This window comes from Oryctolagus cuniculus, chromosome 1 (assembly GCF_964237555.1).
Source record: "Oryctolagus cuniculus chromosome 1, mOryCun1.1, whole genome shotgun sequence".
NCBI classification, from domain to species: Eukaryota; Metazoa; Chordata; class Mammalia; order Lagomorpha; family Leporidae; genus Oryctolagus; species Oryctolagus cuniculus.
The window spans coordinates 113,767,983-113,783,481 of NC_091432.1; the positions used below are offsets into that span (position 1 = coordinate 113,767,983).

Genomic DNA, 15,499 nt, shown 5'->3' on the forward strand with positions numbered 1-15,499 from the left:
TACCAGGCCTGCCATGGTGAAACTCAGTACCAGGCAGAGCCCCACTGTCCAAGCCAGCACCTGTGAACTGAACCTCTGGAACTGTGTTAACCAAGTGGTAAGGGATTGTCTCTACCACCCTCTCCCTCAACCTTGGGCAGCACAGCTTGGAGGAAGACTCCACTCACTGAGGAGTGCACCAAGAAAGTGAACACAGGATTAGATCCTGTAGAGTAAGGAGATAAAAAATATCCTCAAAAAAATCCTCATAAAGAAAGGAACTGAGTACCTACTGTTCTGTATTTTGAGATAAACCTTGAACTAAGAAGGATATGGCTCAATGGGAAAAAGTTCATCAAGAGGACCCTTGCAGTTCCCATTCACGCATGGACACATGAGGTTTTCATTGCTGAAGATCCTGGAGCCCTCAGAGAGATCTCGAACCTGTCTGGGGAGCTGCTGGATTACCATACCTCTGCATTGCCCTGGAGAAAAGAATTGAGTCCTTGTTGCAACCTACTCCCCCAGATTCTTGTTGTGTGGAGCCATCTTGAGACTCCAACCACTGGGGTATTATGAAGAAGCCTCTCCCAACAGTTCTGCAGGTCTGGATCTATGAGTCAGCTGGGCCCTGCCTCACCTCCCATGGCTCCAGGAAGAACTTGGATGGCACACAATGAGTGAATCAGCCTGCAGAGGCCCCCAGAAAACAGCTGGACAACCCTTCTAATACTCCTGCTGCCCCAGAAATGGCTGGGTGATCCCATTTATACACCCATAGGAACCAAATATATAACCAGCCCAGAGCAGCTCAGTCAACAGAGGCCTAGGGAGTGAACGAATGGCCCTGCCCACCTACTTATGACCCTGGGAAGCATCCAAGCAGCCTTTCCTCCGTGGCTCAGCCCCTCGAGGCACCCCAGGAAGCAACAGGGTGGCCCTGCCCATCCTCCTGTGGCCCCAAGAAGCAGTTGAGCAGCCTGTTCTCCAAAGCTGAGTACACCGAGGCACTGAGAACAGATGCTCAGTCTTTCCCACTCACCTTCTGCCCTGGGAGGCAGTTGGAATGGTCTCCCTAAGCAGGTCAGCCCCCTGGGGACCTGTGAAGCTACCTGAGCACCACTCACACACTGACAGGTGCCCTGTTCCACTACCAGACATGTTACACTACACTCACTGGGCCCACAGGTTGTCCTGCATTCACACAACTCACAAAAACTTAAGAAGGCCCACACCTGCAGGTAGGTGCACCACACACAGAGTTGCCAGTAACCTGCTATGCCAAAGTGAGGCACATCTAACTTGTGAAGCAACCACACAGCCCCTGCAGCCTAGGCCACTGAGAGACCTGCAGACATTGAAAATGTTGATTACAGCTGAAGAAGCTAAACAGACACTACACTAAAGCATCCACCTGGAACCAGAGGCAACACAGCATATCCAATCAACACCAAGACACTGCCAGCAAAATGTCTTTTGGCTATGAAAGCCACCCCATTACATTGATGGAAGCAACTGACCCAACAGATGCTCGACAACCAGTGGAGAGGCACAAGAAGCACAAGGTCTTTTGAAATGAGTTGAAGGAGAAGGAGGAGGAGAAGGAGAAGAAGGAAGAGGAGAAGGAGGAAGAAGGGGAGAAGGAAGTGGTAGAGGAGGAGAAGGAGGAGGAAAAAGAGGGGAGGAGGTGAAGGAGGAGGAGGAAGAGGGGGAAAAGAAGGAAGAGGCAAAGAAGAGAAAGGAGGAAGCGGAGGAGGAGAAGAAAGAAAGAAAGAGGAAGTCATTGAGAATTCTTGGTACAACTAAGTGAGCAAGCATTCAGATATATGGGTATGCTAGAAAGAGAAAATAAAGCAAAAGGCATAGAAAAACTTACTTAGTCTTGGAAAAGATACCAACATTCAGCTTCAGGACGTCCAAAGGACCACTGATCACTTCAACCACAGAAGATCCTCTCTGAGGCACATTATAGGCCAACTGTCAAATAAACAAGAAAAAGAATTCTAAAAACAGCAAGAGGAAAGTGTCAAGTCACTTACACGGAAATACCCATTAGATTAACATCCAGACTTCTCAGCAGAAAACTTATAGGACAGGAGAGAACAACATGAAATACTGGAAAAAAAAAAAAAAAAAAAAAAGTGCCAGCCAAGAACACTATACCCAGCAAAGCTACTCCTCAGAAACAAAGGAGAAATAAGCACTTTCTCCATGACAAGAAAATAACTGAAGGAATTTGTTGCCATCAGATCAGTCCTATAAGAAATGTTTAAGACAAGAAATTGTAAACCACAACATGAAAACATGCAAAAGTACAAGTCTCAGCAGTAGACCAGATGCACAAGAGGGAAGAAAAAAAAATCTAATTACTCATTTTAGTTTTACCTTTTTCTATATTTATTTGCTACATATTTTGTTAAGGTTTTGTCACTTAAATGAATTATTACTATAGTTCTATAAGTTAATTTTCTTGTACTCATTAAACTCATTAAATTTTTATATCAGGACTATGATGGTCTCTTTTTCTTCTTTTTTTTTCTTCATGTTTTTTAAAGATTTATTTATTTATTTGAGAGGCAGACTTACAGACACAGAAAGAGAAGTCTTTTATCCATTGGTTCACTTCCCAAATGGCCACAATGGCTGGAGCTGGGTCAATCCAAAGCCAGGGGCCAAGAGCTTCTTCTGGGTCTCCCACGTGGGTGCAGGAGCCCAGGGATTTAGCCATCTTCCACTGCTTTGCCAGGCCATAAGCAGAGAGCTAGATCAGAAGAGGAGCAGGCAGGACACGAACCATTGCCCATATGGAATTTTGGCACCACAGACAGGTGGAGGCTTAACTTGCCACATCACAGTGCCAGCCCTTATCTCTTAAAATAAGGTGAAAAGCATTTGTTCCTTCTCTGTTTTCTAGAAAAATATATTACTGTGCAATTATTTCTTCCTTAAATATTTAATAGATTCACCATTGAAACTATCTAGATGTGTAGTTATCTCTGGAGGAACATTCTAAAAATGAATTCAATTTCTAAAATTCACATGAGGATATTCAATTTTTTTCTTCCCATGTCACTTTTCTGAAATTGTGATTTTGAAAACTCAGGTGCATTTCATATAAGTTGCTGAAGTTACTGGTATGAAATTGTTTAGCATTCTTTATTTTAAAAAATAAATAGAGATAAACCATGATACAGCAATCCTACAATCCTCTCAGTCTGTTGAGGAGATATCTGCACTCCCAAGTTTATTGCAGCTCTATTCACAACAGCCAAAATATGAAATAAACAGATGAACTGATAAATAAAATGTGATATTATATACTTAATGTGTGAGATCTCTATTGTAGGATACTATTCAGGCCTTAAAAAGTTGAAATCCGGTCATTTTAAATAGAATGGATGAACCCAACAGGCATGTTAGGCGTAGTAAGACAAATACCACATATTTTCACCATATGTGGAATCTCAAATAAAGCTGATGTTAAAGAAATTGGGAATAGAACAATAAGCGGAAGGAGGAGGAAATAGGGAGAATGAGAAGAAAGATTAGTCAGTGGGTATAATGTCACAGGTAGATCAGAGGGCCTGGAACTCCTTAGAGGTTACTCTAACGTTCTAGTGTACAATGGATTGACTACAATTAATGATGATGCACTGTATATTTCAAAATAGAAGAGCATTCTCAATACTCCTACTACAAAGAGACAAACGTTTGAGGTGAAGCATATGCTAATCATTCTAATTTGATCATTACATAATGCATACATATGCTGAAACATCACATTGTACCTGGTAATTTACATATGTAGGAGTCAAACTTTTTTTAAAGATTTATTTATTTATCTATTTATTTCAAGATCACAGTTACAGAGAGAGGATTCAGAGAGAGAGAGAGAGAATTGATCTTCCATCCACTGATTCACTCCCCAAGTGGCTGCACAGGCCGGAACTGGGCCAGGCTGAAGCCAGGAGCCTCTTCTGGGTCTCTCATGTGAGTGCAGGGGCCCAAGCACTTGGGTCATCTTCTGCTTTTCTCAGCCCATTAGCAGGGAACTAGATCAGAAGTGGAGCAGCCAGGAATCAAATCAGTGCCCATATGAGATGCCGATGTTGCAGGCACAGCTTTACCCATTACTGCACAATGCAGGCCCTGAGTCAAACATTTTATAAGAAGAAAGAAAAATATTTGAGAGAAGCTGAAATAAAGGGCAAATTATAGAGAGATTATAGAGATAGAATGGTAAAGAACAATTGCCTCCGCAGAGCCTGATGAGGAGGTGGGTACTGTGTTTTGTGTTTCCTGTGTAAGTTATTATGTATTACTTATGTTTTTAAAATTTATTGGGGCTGGCACTGTGACGTAGTAGGTTAAGCATCCACCTGCCATGCCTACATCCCATATGGTCTATGGTTCAAGTCTCAGCTGCTCCACTTCTAATCCAGCTCCCTGCTAATGGCCTCGAAAAGCAGTGGAAGATGTCCCAAATGCTTGGGTCTCCACCCACATGGGAGACCTGGAAGAAGCTCCTGGCTCCTAGCTTCAGATTGGCCCAGCTCCGGCCATTGCAGCCATTTGGGGAATGAACCAGTGGAATGAACCTCCCTCTCTGTCTCTCCCTCTGTCTGTCTGTCACTCTGCCTCTCAAACACATAAATCTTTTTAAAATGTTATTTATTTATTTATTTATTTGAAAGGCAGAGTGGCACACACACAGAGAGAGAGAGAGAGAGAGAGAAAGAAATTTTCCATCCACTGGCTCACTCTCCAGTGAGGTCTGGGCCAGGAACCTGGAACTCCTTAGAGGTCACTCCTGCAGGTGGCAGGAACCCAAGTACTTGGGCCAACTTCCATGCCTTCTGAGGTGCATCAGCAGGAAGCTGGGTCAGAAGCAGAGCAGCTGGGACTTGAACTGGCGCTCATATGGGATGCCAGCATCATTGCTGTGCCAACAACACCAGCCCCTATTTGTATTTTTAAATATGCAGTTATATCTTTGCTAGTCTAAAATAGTCTAAGAAGTTTTTTTAAATGGCACAGTGTGCTTTTCAGTTGTCCCTGTACTGCAGTCAGATTGTGTTCTCTGGGGCTGGCAGAGGTTAGGCTGCTGACTGCAACACTGGGATCCCATATCTACTTCTGATCAAGCTCCCTGCTAATGTGCCTTGGAAGGCAATGGAAGATGGCCCAAGTTCTTGGGCCCCTGCACCCATGTAGAAGACATGGATGGAGCTCCAGGCTCCTAAGTTCTGCTTGGTCCAGCCTGGTGGTTGCAGCCATTTGGGGAGTGAACCAGTGGATGGAGGATTTCTCTCTCTCTCTCTCTCTCTCTCTCTCTCTCGCTGCCTCTGCTCTGCCTCTGCCTCTCCTCTGTGGCTCTGATTTTCAAATAAAAAAAATAAATCTTAAGGGAAAAAAGTGAAATTATGATTATATAAGACACTTAGAAACATTAATTCTTGGCCAAAAGGACTGCAGGCTCAGGGTGAACAAACAATTGTTGGGCAAATGCCCTTGCAGAAGTATTGTTGATGCAAGGTTGTGGTTCTGACAGAGTCATTTATGAAAGATTCTTATTATCAGGCATACATGAGTGAGATCCTCATCATCACAGCCTCCCAGCCTCTTTTGTTTACTTATTTGGATTTTGGTTAGGGATTAACGAAAGTTATTCCATTTTGATTCTGACAACTTTCACAGTCCTCGGTGGGGGTGGGAGTGGGGGTCTGAGGGGAGTATGTGGGCTGCAGGGGTAGAGTGGGAAGGGCAGTGGCTTCAGATGAGGGGGAACAGGGTCCAACACTCATACAGAGGGCCAACCTACTCAGCAGCTAGATAGGAAAGACTCACAATTTGGGCTCCACCTACATCTTAGTCCATTTAGAGTATTACAAGAAAACACCATAGACTAGGTGGCTTACAAATAACAAATTCATCTCTCAAAGTTGTAGAGTCTAGGGTCAGGTGCCAGTAGATGTGCTGTCTGGTGAAGGCCTGCTTTCTGTTCCATGGCTCTCTTTTTGCTGTGTCCTCACACAGCAGAAAGGGGCAAGGCAGCTCTCTGTTGTCTCATCTACAGGATCATTAATCCTATTCACAAGGGCCTCACCTCTTGATAGCATCACATTGCTGATTAGGTTTCAACATATGATTCTATAGATGCCGCAGACATTCAGAACACAGCAACCTCTTAAGTTGTATGCCCTTCAGCAAGTTATTTATGTTCCCTATGCTTTACAAGCAAGGAAATGAAGATCTGAGCAGAAATCATGGCAATATAGACTAGGAAGATAATGAAACAAATCAACCAAACTAAGAACAAGTTTTTTTTCTTCAAAAGATAAAACAAGTTGACAAATCTTTAGCTATATTAACTAAGAAAAAAGAGAGAGCTCAAATGAAATTATGAATGAAAAAGTAAATGTCACAATTGATACCACAGAAATATAAAGGATCCTAAGAGACAACTATGAACTACTATATGCCAACAAACTGAATAACGTAGTAGAAATGAAAACATTCTCAGAAACATGCAACCTACCAAGAAAGAACCATGAAGAAACAGAAAACCTGAACAAACCAATACCAAGAGCAGATACTGAGGCAGTAATTAAAAACTTCCTGGAAATGCCCAGGAACCCATGGATTTGCAGGTAAACTCTTCCAAACACTTAAAGAACACCTACTATCACTCCTTCTCAAACTATTTAAAAAATAAAAAAAAAAAAAAACAATTAGTCTAAGGGAAACCAGTGGCCATGTTGTGAGCAGTCCTATTGGGAGGCCCACATGGCAAGGAACCAATTTCTCTGGCAATGGCCAACAAAGACATAGTGGCTGCCAACAGCCAAATGAGCAAGCGTGGGAGTGGATCCTGCCCAGAAAGAGCCTTGAGAATCCCACAGCCCTAGTTATCACCTTGACTGGGGTCTTCTGAAAGATCTAGAGCCAGAGCACTCAATAAAGCTTCACACAAATTCCTGGCCCACAGAAATTGAGACTTTGCAAATGTTTATTTATTAATTAAATGTTATTGTAAGTCACTATTTTTTGAGCAATTTGTTAGAAAGCATTAGGTAAGTATTATAGTAATAGAAACCCCGATTCTCAGCTGAACAAACAAATGACCAGAATAAAGACCACGGTAAGGGTGTGACCATGTGGCTGAGTGGTCCTAATAGAATATGAGAGGTAATGTGTGAGTTTTCAGATGGAGGCTTTAAAGAGGTCTCTGCACACTTCAAACCCTCCTTCCTATGTCTCCAGTTAAGACGCAGAAGTTGGGACCAGCACTGTGGCATAGCGGGTAAAGCCGCCGCCTGCAGTGCCGGCATCCCATATGGGCACCAGTTCAGGTCTCGGCTGCTCCACTTCCGATCTAGCTCTCTGTGTGGCCTGGGAAAGCAGTGGAAGATGGCCCAAGTCTTTGGGCCCCTGCACCCATGTGGGATACCTGGAAGAATCTCCTGGCTCCTGGCCAAATATTCATTACCCAGCCATTAGGGTCTTAAAAGAAACAGCTCCTCTTATTGGAGTTCTGGGTGGCTTTTTTATGCAAATCACACCCCTAGTGCTTTGCCTTGGTGCTAGTTTCATTTTACTCAAAAACCAGGAACAAAATAAATGTTTCTGCAAACAAATTGAATGCAGAACCTTACTCCATTTAGGGTTTTTAAAAGATTTCTCTAGTCTTTTATTACTATTATTATTAGAAAGATTGATTTTATGTATTTGAAAGGCAGAATGACACACAGAGAGGGAGAAAGAGAGAGAACTTCCATTTGAAGTAGGCAGGCATACAGGTTAAAACTGATCAGATTTGGAGAAGCATCTGGCTCCTGCCTTCGGATCAGCGTGGTGCGCCGGCTGCAGCGCGCCAGCCACGGCGGCCATTGGAGGGTGAACCAACGGCAAAGGAAGACCTTTCTCTCTGTCTCTCTCTCTCACTGTCCACTCTGCCTGTCAAAAAAAAAAACAAAAATTGATCAGATTTGTGAACTGGAAGACCATGCCTTCGCCACGCCCCTGTGTGACCTCATGCCCCTAGCTGATGCCTTTGCCATGCCCCTGTGTGGCCTTATTCCCCTACCTGGCCACACCTGGGTGCCCAACAGCCAATCAGGTTAATTAACCACTCCCCTTTGGAAGTGGGTTAAAACCTGGGCCACAGTGTGGCCTGGCCAGCTCTTTTCCCCTGGCCTCTTGCTAGGAAGGGGCTTGCTGTAGCCCTGCGCCTCCAGGGTGCATGGCCTTTGAGCCATGTGCTCTAGGCTTCCTGGTCTAGATGCTCTTCCACGTGGCTGGTTCCTGGTGCTTGGTATGAACCCCTAATTACCTCTCTCTCTTAAATAAAGCTCTCACTCTCCTATGCATCTTTCTCACTAAATAAAAGCTTAAAACGTACCATGCTGCCTCATTAATCTGTGTCGGTATTTAGAATTCTTCTCTAAATATTAGGCAAGAACCCTCTCGGGCTTATTAATATCGGGGATTTAGTAGTAAGCCCATGGTGAAATCGTAAAGCACCCCAAATTCCGGTAGCGCATGTGGCACCCCCGATAGCATTTCTATGGAACTTTAAGGGGCCACATTCCAGGGTAAAATTTAGGGGTCTCCTCCGATTTCACATCCACTGGTTCACTCCCCAAATGGTCACAACAGTTGGGCCCAAGCCAGGAGCCAGGGATTTCATCTGGGTTTTTCCCATGAGTGCCGGGGCCCAAGAACTTGCATCATCTTCTGCTGCTTTCTTTCCCAGGCACATCAGCAGGAAGCTGTATCAGAAGCAGAGCAGCCAGGACTTGAATGTCACTCTGATATGGGGTGACAGCATTGCAGGTGGCAGCTTAACCTGCTCTGCCACAACACCAGCCCATTCCCTCTCTTGTCTTATATTACCACTTTGCCTATACCTAACCCAACAACTGTTTTTATCAGCACTCACCTTTATTCACTTTTTCTAAAGCATTCTTCTTTGGTTTTCATAAAAAAGTAATCATTTTTCTTTACAGAGTCACATATCAATTGATGTAAATAAACCACACAATTATGAGTAGAAACATGTAAATCAATCATCTGGGAACAAACATAATAAAATAAAGTGGTAAACATTCTATTCAGCTGGTGGCAGCAGGCACGCAGGGGTGAACCAAGGGACAGCTACCAGCTGCTAGCTTCCAGTGTCTCCTAGGATCAGTTGGCATATTTCAGAAAGAGGATGGAGAACGTTAGTTAAGTGGTAGGTGGTTATATACATGCACTTCTCTGGGGCCAGAGTCCTTAACTTTCATCTAATTTTCTCAGGGATATATGATCTCAGGACCATACTACAAACTGAAACCTAAGCCAGGGGGCCAGGTTGAGGAATAAACTTTCTCTTCCTGTGATCTGCTTTTGGACACTTGTATATCTATATTTTGTCTTAAAGAATAAATTTGTGCTATAAGCAGGTACTGTGAGCCAGTAGCCCTACAAATTCATCACAAACACGCAGACCCTAAACAGCTTAGGGCTTAGTTTCTTAGAACAGAACAATGTCACATAATGAACATGAGTTGATAAATTATGGATGAAATAACAAACGAAATGCCTACATTGCCTAACTTCAGAAGCTACAGTCTTCTTATAGACAATACAACTATCAGGTGTCAATCAAAAAACATTTTTTAATAACTTAAGGAGACGGAAATGCTACGTGATAGGATTTGATCTTCACACATTGCCCCTAAATATGCACAAATAAAAATTTTTAGAAATAAGAAATTTTGTTGTCAGTTTTTTAAATATTTTATTTATTTGAAATGCAGAGTGACAGAGAGAGAGGGAGAAACAGAGATAGAGAGATCTTCCAACCATTGGTTCTCTCCCCAAACGACCACAACAGCCAGAACTGAACCAGGCCAACGGCAGGATCCAGGAACTTCATCTGGATCTCCCAAATGGGTGGCAGAGGCCTAAGTACCCAGACCATCTTCTGCTGCCTTCCCAGGCCCATTAGCTGGAGGTTGAATTAGAAGCAGAGCAGGTAGGATCCTGATAGGGGATGCCTGTGTCATAAGCAGAGGCTTAACTGGCTGTACCACAATGCTCTTAGTGCTCTTACTTAGTGCTCTTACTGTACTACTTAGTGCTCTTAGTATGATATAATGCCATGTAATGACATGGGCTGGTAAATTATTGACACATTTAAGGGAAGTCTTTCATTTTAAAACATTTAGATTGTAAATCTTAGAATTTTCTCAGTCAATGTGGTCCTCGTAGAGAAGCTGAGTCTGACCAATGCTGTCTGAAGCAGCAGCCCCATCAGTTTTGATCCCCTCATCCTGTTTTGTTTTCTTCATTGTCCTTATCCCTGTATATATCCCTATATATTGTGCTATATATCTATTTACTTATTTTATACCTCCTCACTAGTATAAAAGCTTTATTTTTACAAATCTCTATTTTCACTTTAATTGAAAGGCCGAGAGAGAGAGAGAGAGATTCCATTTGCTGGTTCACTCCCTACATTTCTGCAAAGCCAGGGCTGGGCCAGACTGAAGCCCGTAAGCCAGGAACTGTGTTCAGGTCTCCCATGTGGATGACAGGGACCCAAATGCTTCAATTGTCTTCTGTTGCCACACAGGTTGTACATTAGCAGGAAGCTGGACTGGGTGCAGAGTAGCCTGGACTTGGCCCAGGCATTCTGATATGGGATTGTGTCAACAACTGCTCCAAACTCCTATCCAGTATAAAAACTTTATGAAGACAGAGGCTTTATGTCTTTTGATCACCAATACATCTCCTGTGCATAGAACAGTGCTTGGGTTTATTTTAATTTCACAATTATTTAGTCAGTAAACTGAATGGCTTATTTCCATGTTTATGGTCCAATCAGACAAGGAGAGGTGGGCGTTGTGGCTTATGTTTGAGTTCCTTGGCACTGGCTGTCTATACAAAGCCTTGCAAACAGTGAATAAATTACCCTGATCTATGTGCCTGGAAGGAGAAACACAGACATGCTGCACTAAGGGTGTGCTATTAATACATTTTAAATTGATTTTTAAAAAATGTTCTGCCTGTTTTGGGGTAGGAGGAATAAACCAGTGGATGGAATATCCTTGTCTGTGTCTGTGTCTCTGTCTCTATCTCTATCTCTCTGCCTTTCAATTAAATAAATAAAAAATTTTGGAGTGGCACTGTGGTGCAGCAGGTTAAAACCCTGGCCTAAAGTGCCGGCATCCCACATGGGCGCTGGTTCTAGTCCCGGCTGCTCATCTTCCGATCTAGCTCCCTGCTTATGGCTTGGGAAAGCAGTAGTAGATGGCCCAGGTCCTTAGGCCCCTGCATCCACATGGGAGACCTGGAAGAAGCTCCTGGCTCCTGGCTTCAGATTGGCACAGCTCTGGTCATTGCGGTCAATTGGGGAGTGAACCAGCAGATGGAAGATATCTCTCTCTGTCTCTCTCTCTCTCTCTCTCTCTCTCTGCCTCTCTTTATCGCTGTGTAACTCTGACTTTCAAATAAATAAATAAATCTTTTAAAAAAATTTTTAAATGACTGTTCTTAGAAGTTTACCAGGAACAGATTTCACATTTTCATACCTTGGAAACTTTGAAGCCCCTAAGAATAAAAGACTACTTATTACAACTAGAACATATTCAACAATAAAATTCTAGCTAATCAGGATATTATATAAAGATTTATTTATTTGAAAGGCAGAGTTACAGAGGCAGAGGCAGAGACAGAGAAAAAGAAGTCTTCCATCCACTAGTTCACTCCCCACGTGGCTGCAATGGTGGGAGCTGGACCGATCCGAAGCCAGGAGCCAGGAGCTTCTTCCAGGTCTCCCATGTAGATGCAGTGGCCCAAGGACTTGAGCCATCTTATACTGCTTTCCCAGGCCACAGCAGAGAGCTGGATTGGAAGTGGAGCAGCCAACTCTGAAACTAGTGCCTGAAGTGCACTTCAGGCAGCAGCTTTACCTGCTATGCCACAGCGCTGGCCCCAGGAAATTATATTTGAAACTTGTTTATAGCATTTCACTTTGGAGCTTTCATTCACTCAATAAATGCTTTCTTTGATCACCTTCCATGCTCAAGGAAAATATAAAGTATTCATTCAAGGCACGCCATTAGATAAAACAACATTCTTTCCTGATTTCTTCCATTAGAATTAATAGCCACTTTGTCTGTGTTCCCAGCCTCTACTACCAGTCATTGTTTATTGCCTATCCTTGTAATAAATGACACAGTCATTCATACATGCTCAGTTCATGTATAGGCCATAAGCTCTTTGAGGTTGTGAGCCATGGCTTTGCCATTATTTTAACACTCCTTTTTATTTCCAGTATTTAGTACAATGTATTGTACACAGTAAATACTCAAAAATTTTGTTAAAATTATTTTTACTTATTCCATCTGAATAATTTCTAAAAAAATTCACCTACAGTACTTTATGTAACCCAGTATCCCATATAAACACAAAGTTTAACTACCAGAAAAGTCTTTGCAAAGGTAGATTGGATCATGTTATTTTTTTCTTAATATCACTTACATGATTTATTTTTCACATTATCATTTATTTAAAAAGTGAAGTGGTTTCTCCCCCCAAATATCAAGATGCTGGGTCGGAAAATACTCACTCAAATGTCTACAGTTACCAGGGAAATGGTATAATCCAGCTAGGCTGGGAAGATAACAATGAACTAGGGTCTACTGAATGGCAAGGCCTACGCCATCTTAAAGGGACAGCTGACCGCAGGCAATTATCACCATGCAGAAACCAAGGCTCACTGTGGTCACACTTTCCAAACTCCAAGAGAACTGTCTCTGTGTGTTTTAAATTTTTTTCATGTTTTCATTTTATTTGAAAGGCAGAGAGATAGAGACAGGGAGATATTCCATCTACTTGTTTAACTCCTCAAATGCTCTCAACAGCCAGGGTTGATCCAGCCTGAAGCCAGGAACCTGGAACTCAATCCAGGTCTTCCACGTGGGCAGCAGGGACCCAAGTACTTGAACCCTCACCCACTGCCTCCCAGTGTTGTGTGCATTATCAGGAAACTGAATCAGAAATGGAGCTGGAACTTGAACCAGATGCTGATATGGGATATGGGAGTTCCAAGCATTATCTTAAGCCACTATGAAATTAATTCAAGTAGAGGAATTATCAAAAGATAAAAGTACAAGTTACATTTAAAGATTTAATTGACTTTTATTTGGAGTTCTAGAATCTGGCAACATTTCATTCTGTAAAAACAGAGTGAATGCTCCACTGGGCAAGACAAAACAGTTCATTTTTATAACATGGGAACAAAGAGACAATTCAATAGACAAAAGCAGACTGGTTAAGTTCAGGCTGCTTTGGTTTACTTTTCTTGTAAACATTAAGCAAAAGAGAAATCATTATTTTACTAACTTAAGCTTTTCAATTGGTTGCTGTAAATTGTTTCAAGAAAATTTAGTCTAGAATCTATTTGCTTTTATGTTTCAGTTTGATTACATAGCACTTAGCATCAGTGACTCCATTTTAGTTTGGTTTGGTTTGCTCAGGCCTAGTGCAGGAACTCAGTCCAAAACAATGGCTCCCCAAAACAATGGGAAGAAAATATTTATGGATCAGACTCCATGCTCTATCCATATCAATATGCCAGTTTGGGCTGCTCAGCTTCCAATCTAGCTCCTTGCTAATGTGCCTGGGAAAGCAGCCCAGGTGTTGGGTCCTTGCAACCCATGTGGGAGGCCTGGATGGTGCTCATGACTTCGACTCAGCCAAGCTAAGGCTATTGTGGCCATTTGGGAAGTAAACCAGAAGATGGAAGATCTCTTTCTCTCTCTCTCTCACTCTGACTTTCAAATAAAATAAAATAGATCTTTAAACAAAAGAAAAATGAGGAGGAATAGAAAGAAAAGAGGCAAGCAGCCTCTTTTTAGCACAATACTCTCATAGAAGGAACCTATAGTTTAACACAATACTCACATAGGAGGCTCTAACAACAGGAACCTAATAACTTCTCCTTACATTGTTTTACTTCAGGTAGCTCTACCAGGAAATAGAAATTATCTTTGACAAACTTAAGTCACCTCCCATGCCCCAGTACTTCCCATTTGTCACTTGGGAGGGAACAAAATTGAATGACGAATCAGATGTTCTTATCAGTCAAGTCTACTAGAGCAATGGCTCTCAAACTTTTACCAAACATCAGAATCATTGTGGGACTTATTAAAACAGACTGTGAGGTCTCCCAGAATTTCTAATACAGAAGTTCTGGGGTAATGTCAAAGAATTCACAATGCTAATAAATTCCCAGAGGCCGATGACAACCACACTTTGAGTCACTCCACTGGAAGCTCCCAGAAAGTCTGCTTTATCATTGTGACTGTGTAATCCATGTTTAGAAAACCTAAGGACCACAAAAAATGGAATCGAAACACCTGCACACTAAAGCACGCCTCTAGGAACCCACAGATACTACTGCTTATACTGCAGACACTGACTTTACCTTGTTAGATGAAATTTAGAGGGGTCTGTCATTGCGGGGTGGCAGGTTAAGCTGTGATACTGGCTTCCCCTTTGGGTGCTCGTTCCAGTCCTGGGTGCTCCAATTCTGATCCAGCTCTCTGCTAATGCCTGAGAAAAAGGAAGAAGATGACCTAAATACTTGGCCTCTCCCTGTACCCCTGTTGGAGACCAGGATAAAGCTCCTGGCACTGGCTTTGGCGCAGCCCAGCTCTGGCTGTTGCCGCCATTTGGAGAGTGAACCAGAGGATGGATGACCTCTCTCTGTGTCTCCCCCTCTCTCGGTAACTCTGCCTTTCAAATAAATAAACAAATCTTTATGAAAAATGAAATTTATGGAAGGCCATTTGGGGTCTTAAGCCCTAGCAGACCAGATCAAACCAGAATGGAGTCACTTGTGCTAAGGGCCCTAATCAAACTGAACTCTGAAATGGACCAGTTTTCCCTACCCTCAAAATATGAAAAAATCCACAGCAAACTATCAGAAGGGGCCGAGTTACCCAATTGGGCCCGACAAGTTAAGTCCTTTATAAGGAAAGCAGCTGTGAAAACTGGAACTTCTGTTCTCACAAAACGCCAATAAGAAACCAATTTGGCCTTTAAACCGAATTCGTTGTCATGTTGCTCCCGAACAACTCTACTGTGCGAAGCTGTCTGCTCTTACCCTCTTCCCAGCACCATTTAAACATCCAATCAACCGGTTTAGCCAGCTTCTGGCCAGTCAGCGCTCCATACAAAAGGGACGCCCGGGGTAGAAAAATATTAGCAACCCAAATCTTTTATTTGCGTCTCCCTCACTCGCGTGGGAAAATGCCGCCGCCACGCACTTTTCAGGTGATGCCAAGGTAGAGCGTCATTTCTCTCCAGGTAGAGCATCATTTTGTAGGACTGTGCTCACAAATAACGTAACGTAAACCTGCTGAGTACAACCCTGAGCAACAGACGCCCGCGCCGGTTTCACAGCGAGCAAACTAATCCGCACACACGAACCTTGACGCTCCATCCTCCCGCGGTCGGGTTCCCG

At 42.9% G+C, this 15,499-nt stretch overlaps 1 long non-coding RNA gene across 2 annotated transcripts in view; it reads right to left on the bottom strand.

The window, feature by feature from the left end:
- LOC138843474 (uncharacterized) overlaps positions 1–15,294 on the bottom strand; it is a 40,721-nt gene extending 25,427 nt beyond the window's left edge. For both annotated transcript variants that reach the window (XR_011378212.1, XR_011378213.1), the window contains exons 1-3: positions 15,140–15,294; positions 14,459–14,586; positions 1,856–1,956 (exon numbers count right to left, since the gene is read on the bottom strand). This is a non-coding gene — a long non-coding RNA (uncharacterized lncRNA). The remainder of the gene's footprint in view (positions 1–1,855; positions 1,957–14,458; positions 14,587–15,139) is intronic.
- Between the last annotated feature and the right edge of the window lie 205 nt (positions 15,295–15,499).